We start from the raw sequence: 5,751 nt of genomic DNA, 5'->3' as shown, positions 1-5,751 counted from the left end.
AATTTCTTTTATCATTTTAAAATCATTTTATTTAATTTTAAATATAAAATATTTATTTTATATTATAAAAATTATATATCAACTATAACTAACATAAAAAATAAAAATTCATTCTGCTTTCAATAATTAATATTTTTAAGTGCGAACTAAAAATCAAACTAAGCCAAAGACATTTAGGGTCCGTTTGATTGCCAGTAAAATATTTTCCGTAAAATGATTTCGGAAAATGTTTTACTTTTCTCGTAAAATGATTTCTTGGAAAATATTTTTCGGTGTTTGATTGAATCATGTAAAATATTTTCATTGTTTATGATTTCAAAATATTTTCCGGAAAAGTTATTTTTACATATATTAATATATATTAATAAATTTTATATTTTAAATTATTTTTACATATATTGCAATGATTTATTTATAAATAAATAAATCAAATTAAATATATAATAATACTCAATCATTAAGCTTCAATATTAACCGTCATAAATTGAAAACAACCAAAGTCAAATAAATTATTTGTAATTGTGTTAAAAATAAAAAACAAGGGTTGAATAATTATAAATTTAGCTTCTAAACCACAATTAAAAAAATACTAATCTACGCATTTATTTAAAACATATAAGATGTATTTACCTACCAATATGAAACTTTGGATCTTTTAAACAGATTCAGCAAGACCAAAATGTTGAACAAAAGACAAGACATATACCAAATCCTTAGTAAATTGTTATAGACTTTGTTTGGCGTAACTACTTAAGTGCATCTGCTATCAAATTGCTAGCCAGTTACAACTAAAAAAATGGCAATGTCTTCTGCCAGGAAGCTTGCTGGGTTTAAATCAAAACACACAAAAACCAAAACTTAGGCTAAATAATCTAATCATAAAACACTACTCCAACTGCTAGCGTTGCATTAACTGATTCACCATCTGCTATTAAATTTCTAGCCACTTGCACCTTTCTTTAATAAGACTTTGATTACTTCTAGATGGGACCCTTGAACAGCATAGTGAAGTGGAGTGAATCCCTTGCGATTAGTGGCTCTCACTGAAACTCCTGATGAAAGAAAAGTTCAGACAACCTCTAGATGTCCTTTTTGTGTCGCAAAATGAATCGCACCCATGCCATCCATGGCAACAGCACCAACATCAGCCTTTTGCTTGCAAAGATAACTCACTACATGTGCTTGCCTGGCCCATGCTGCTAAATGTAGTCTATATCACAAGGTTACCGACGTCAAATAAACAAATTGAAAACTGGAAGGCTATCATGCATGGTGAAAACAGCAGGATCCAGTCACTAACGATGTTACTGAGAATAAATATATACAATACAAATCATTCAAAAAGTGCAGAATGCACATCGTTTGAGCATGGTACAATTTTGAACCGAGGACCTCTTTCTTAGTAGAGAGTTAATTAGGCTATGCATCATTCACAACAATTGCAACATCTCAAGCAACAAGTATATTTTGTTCTAATTTTAACAGTTCATACAGTTACACCGGACCAAATTGAATACAAAATACAGCTAAAATTAACCACATCTTCAGTATAACAATAATCAAGTAAGATCTATTAAAACCATTGTTATTAATGAAAATTTTACTATATTTCAATTCTAAAGGATTTGCATAAATGTTTATAAGAAATGTGCTAGGGACAATCAAATGCAGTAATGTCTAGAGCATTTTATCCCATCCCAGATATGTTATTTAATATGTAATAACCGGGAAGAAGATAAAGTATAGCATACTTACGCAGTTAAAAACCGTAGGAGCTCCAAGTCCTGTAATATAGATTAAAAATAGTAGGAAAAAAAGTAGTAAATTGTTATATTTACAAAAAAAACCAATATGAAACCCAGAAGAAACTATACACAGCTAAAGTTGACATTGGATACTAATTTCAAGATCATGCCATGGGTGAGCAGCGACGGACCTCCTGGTCATTGACGAAAGGATCCTTTCATTCAAAGGAGGATGTGGAGCACAGTGAGAGTTAGAGGACTTGAATAAGATTTAAACAGCAATAATAAATAATTATTGTAGAAATTTCATTGATTTGTTGCATTTCTTCTTTGATTTTTCTCTCGTGTTATCAATTATATAACTTAACCAATCAAATGCTTGTATAACCATGCAGCGAAAACAAAATTGTCACCACATATTAGGTAAAAGCCGTTTCGATTTCAGAAAACTGCCTAAGTTTTGCATTTGACATGGAGCTTTTCTGCTTTAAAAACTGAAGGTTTTCTTAGCACTTTAGCAGCAGAGTATCGTCAAATTTAACAATAACAAAACAATTCAACGTAAAACTCTCAAAATCCCAAAAGAAAACTGCCAAAGAAAAAGGAAAGAAAAGAAGAATTCTACTAATTGATTCTTTTACTCTGTTTGGAAAAATAATTGGAAAATAATTTTTGTTTTAAAGATGATTTCGTAGCAGAGTCTCTCGCGCGGTGATTCCACAGCTGATCATTTACTTTTAGGAAAAATGTTTAGAATCAATTAAATTTATAGCTTACAAACACAGATCTACAAACTACTACCTCTTAAAATCTTCTAAAGTGAGAAAACACAAAAGCAAAACCAACCAAGGCTAATAAAAAAAAGTGATTTCAACTCAAGATAAGCGCCAGATGATTTCTCACTAGAAAAAAAAAATTATATCAAACAAATCTAAGAAATTAAAAATAATGCATCTCTGATTCTGTGCTACAGCCACGTTACAACTTACAAAAAGTAGAAACAACCACATAAAGAAAAAGAAAAAAGTAGAGCAAAAATGAGAAACGAAGCATAAAATCCAAAATGAAATGAAAAATAAATGAAGTAACCGTCAAAAAATAGAATTGCAACGTACCAGCAGCGGTTTCCAGTTCTGAACCAAAATGAAGCTTTCAAGAAGCTTGAAGAAACACACAGATCTCAAAAACAAAGAGAGAGCAAAAATAATAAAAGGATAATAGGCACTAAAATAGAGAAATAACACCTTATAGGAGGCTTTAAATAGAGAAGTAGCAAAGGAAGCTGTGCCAATTCCCGCTCTCTTTCATGGTTACCATTTAAAGCCAAACCCGAAGAGGAAAAAAGTGAAGGTTACCTGATCAGGAGAGGAGGGAACCGAGGAAATGAAAAACCACAACGATAATCGATAGCGAGGAGAGTGGGGGATTACTGGAAAATCGGTTGTCGACGTTTTCTCACAGAAATTTGAAGGAATGAAGGAAGGGAGAAGAATGGATGAATGGAGCTTGCTGGATGAAGGGAGAAGAATGGATGAAGGGAGAAGAATGCCTGAGAGCTTTAGGAAAATGTCTTACGGAAATTGAAACGGTAAGATAATTTCCCAAAAATTGTAAGGCATTTTCCCGTGTTTTGGAGTTGATTTTCCAAATGAAAAATGTTTTCCGCCAAACAAACACTGGAAAAGTTGGAAAATAATTTCCGGAAAATCAAATCCCACAATCAAACAGACCCTTAATTAATAACAAGAAAAAAAAGCAAATATATTAAAATTAAATCCAAACAAAACAATAGGTTGAAATCCATCTTCGAATAGTACCAAATGAGGGAGGATCTACCGATTTGCATTGCTCAGGATAGGAGTTCTTTTCTTTGGAGATCTCTTTCCAAAATTTGGGCGCTTCTTCGAGAGAATTTATTTTGGCCTGTTGGAGATGACAATAAAATTCACTATTGGAGGGTTGGAGGGACAATTGGATCCCTAGTATAGGTCCTCTACTTAGACATATTCCTACTAATGATAATCTCGATTCTGATTGTTTTCTTAATGAGATGACCACTGAAGAAGGTTCGTGGAATCTTGATTTATTCTAGGTTTGGTATCGGAGGACGTGATCCCAACATTTAAGGGAATCCTTTCTCCATATCATTCTGAAGGTCTTGATAAAATTTCCTGGAGTCATACTTCATCAGGAGCCTTTTCTGTTAAAACTGCTTACAAGGTTCTAAAAGAAGGTGATTGGAATCCAAAAGATGAGAAATGGAAGAGTGTTTGGAAGATTCCAGGAGTGTAAAGGGTCTGATTCTTTATTTGGACTGCTTTACAAGGAAGACTCCTCAGTAATTTGGAAAAGGTCAGAAGGGGGTTAGCGGCTGATCTCTCATGTCCTATTTGTGGTTATCACTCGAAAGACATTCTGCATATTCTAAGGGATTGTATAGCAGCTAAGAAGGTCATCCCAGGTAATCACCTTACAAATTTTTCTCTAACAGTACACAAGATTGACTTCTTTTTATTGTGCAGGATACTAGTACGATTCAAGAGGGAGGAGCCAGTTGGGCATGTCTTTTTGGGATACTCACTTGGCACATATGGAAAAACTATAACTTATTTATCTTTCAAGGCAGATCCTAGAGCTCGAAAGAGATAGTTCAAGCTTCATACAGTTGGGCAAAACATTTCTTCACAGCGTCTCTAGACGTATGGATTGGTTGTTCCAAACTTTCCCTTGGAGAACGAATTACTAGGGATCGGGTCCTTCTGAATACTGACGGTGCAGTGCAATTGGAGTCCGAAAATGCTACCGCTGGGGGAGTTGTACGTGATAAACATGGAAACTGGATCTTTGGATATCATTGACATGTATGAAAATGTTCGATCTTTGATGTTGAACTTGGGGCATTCTTGAGGGCCTCAAGCTTATTCAACGTAGAGGTCATGACCAAGTTATCATTCAATCTAACAGTTTGGAAATTGTTAAAACCATTCTTGGAAGTACTTCAACCGATTCGAACTCTACTTTAATTAGGTGTATTCAAAGTAATTTATCTTAAGAAAGCCAGTGGTCATTTCAGTACATTCCGAGAGAACAGAATCAAGCTGCGAATTGCCTAGCTAAACAAGTCTTGGCCAGAAAAGATGACTTGCAAGTTTTTGAATCTCTGCACGATGGTTTTTATCAATATATATAAGTCTAAAGACAGTTCTTCTTTTCAAAATATTGTTATGTAATTAATTAGTTTTGTCTTATTATCACCAAAAAAAATCCATCTTGCGAATTTCTTGGTTTCTTCCCGTTTACTTGCACTGAAAGAAAAAAAAAAACCGTCTTTATTTTTCATGTGGAAACCAAAATCCTAATCTTACTCGACACATTAGTTTCCCGTCTTAATTTATTTAATGCCACAACAAACAAAAAAACATCTGGCAAGCCAGAAAATCCGCCCTCCCTCTCTCTCTCTTATATTTTCATTTCCCTCGTATTTTCACTACCTTTTTAACCATTCGTGTCGCCATTCTCTTCTCCGATTATTCTCTTCTTTAGCAAATAGCGTTTTTACTGGAAACTCTCTCGTTTCCAACAGCATCTCTACTTTACGTGTTTTCCGTTCTATTTTATTTTATTTTTCAGTTATTATTATTATTTATTATTCATTATTGTTTACACTGATCAATAACTGCATTGATTCGTTGCATGTTTATTTATGTGATCGGTAATTTTATAATTTCGCCGTTCTTTTTTCATGTTTGCTTTGAAGTCGTTTATTTTGTTTATTCGAAAATTGCCATGACGTACGATGTGTCACTGTTTAGAATATTATGCTTTTTTGCATGTTGTTATGATTTTTGGCCAGTGTTGACCTGCATCACCTGTTTGATTTATCTATAGTGATCGAGTTTTTTTGTTTTGCTTGTTTGATGTTTGACGTTTTGATTTTTTTTTTTTTTTTGTTATGCGGTTTTGTAGATTTAAATTTGAAGATATCTTAGCTCCTGATTTTTACTAA

General features: G+C 33.3%; 1 long non-coding RNA gene across 1 annotated transcript; it reads right to left on the bottom strand.

Moving 5' to 3' along the window:
- Positions 1-682: 682 nt before the first annotated feature.
- LOC105791431 (uncharacterized) lies at positions 683-2,854 on the bottom strand. Its single transcript, XR_001132974.2, has 3 exons — positions 1,899-2,854; positions 1,756-1,784; positions 683-1,210 (listed from the first exon to the last, which is right to left on the bottom strand). It is a non-coding gene; the product is annotated as an uncharacterized LOC105791431 (long non-coding RNA).
- Between the last annotated feature and the right edge of the window lie 2,897 nt (positions 2,855-5,751).

The sequence above is a fragment of the Gossypium raimondii genome, chromosome 8 (assembly GCF_025698545.1).
Source record: "Gossypium raimondii isolate GPD5lz chromosome 8, ASM2569854v1, whole genome shotgun sequence".
Classification (NCBI taxonomy): domain Eukaryota; kingdom Viridiplantae; phylum Streptophyta; class Magnoliopsida; order Malvales; family Malvaceae; genus Gossypium; species Gossypium raimondii.
Note: the sequence above shows the minus strand (reverse complement) of the source record. Positions and strands in the feature narration are given on the sequence as shown.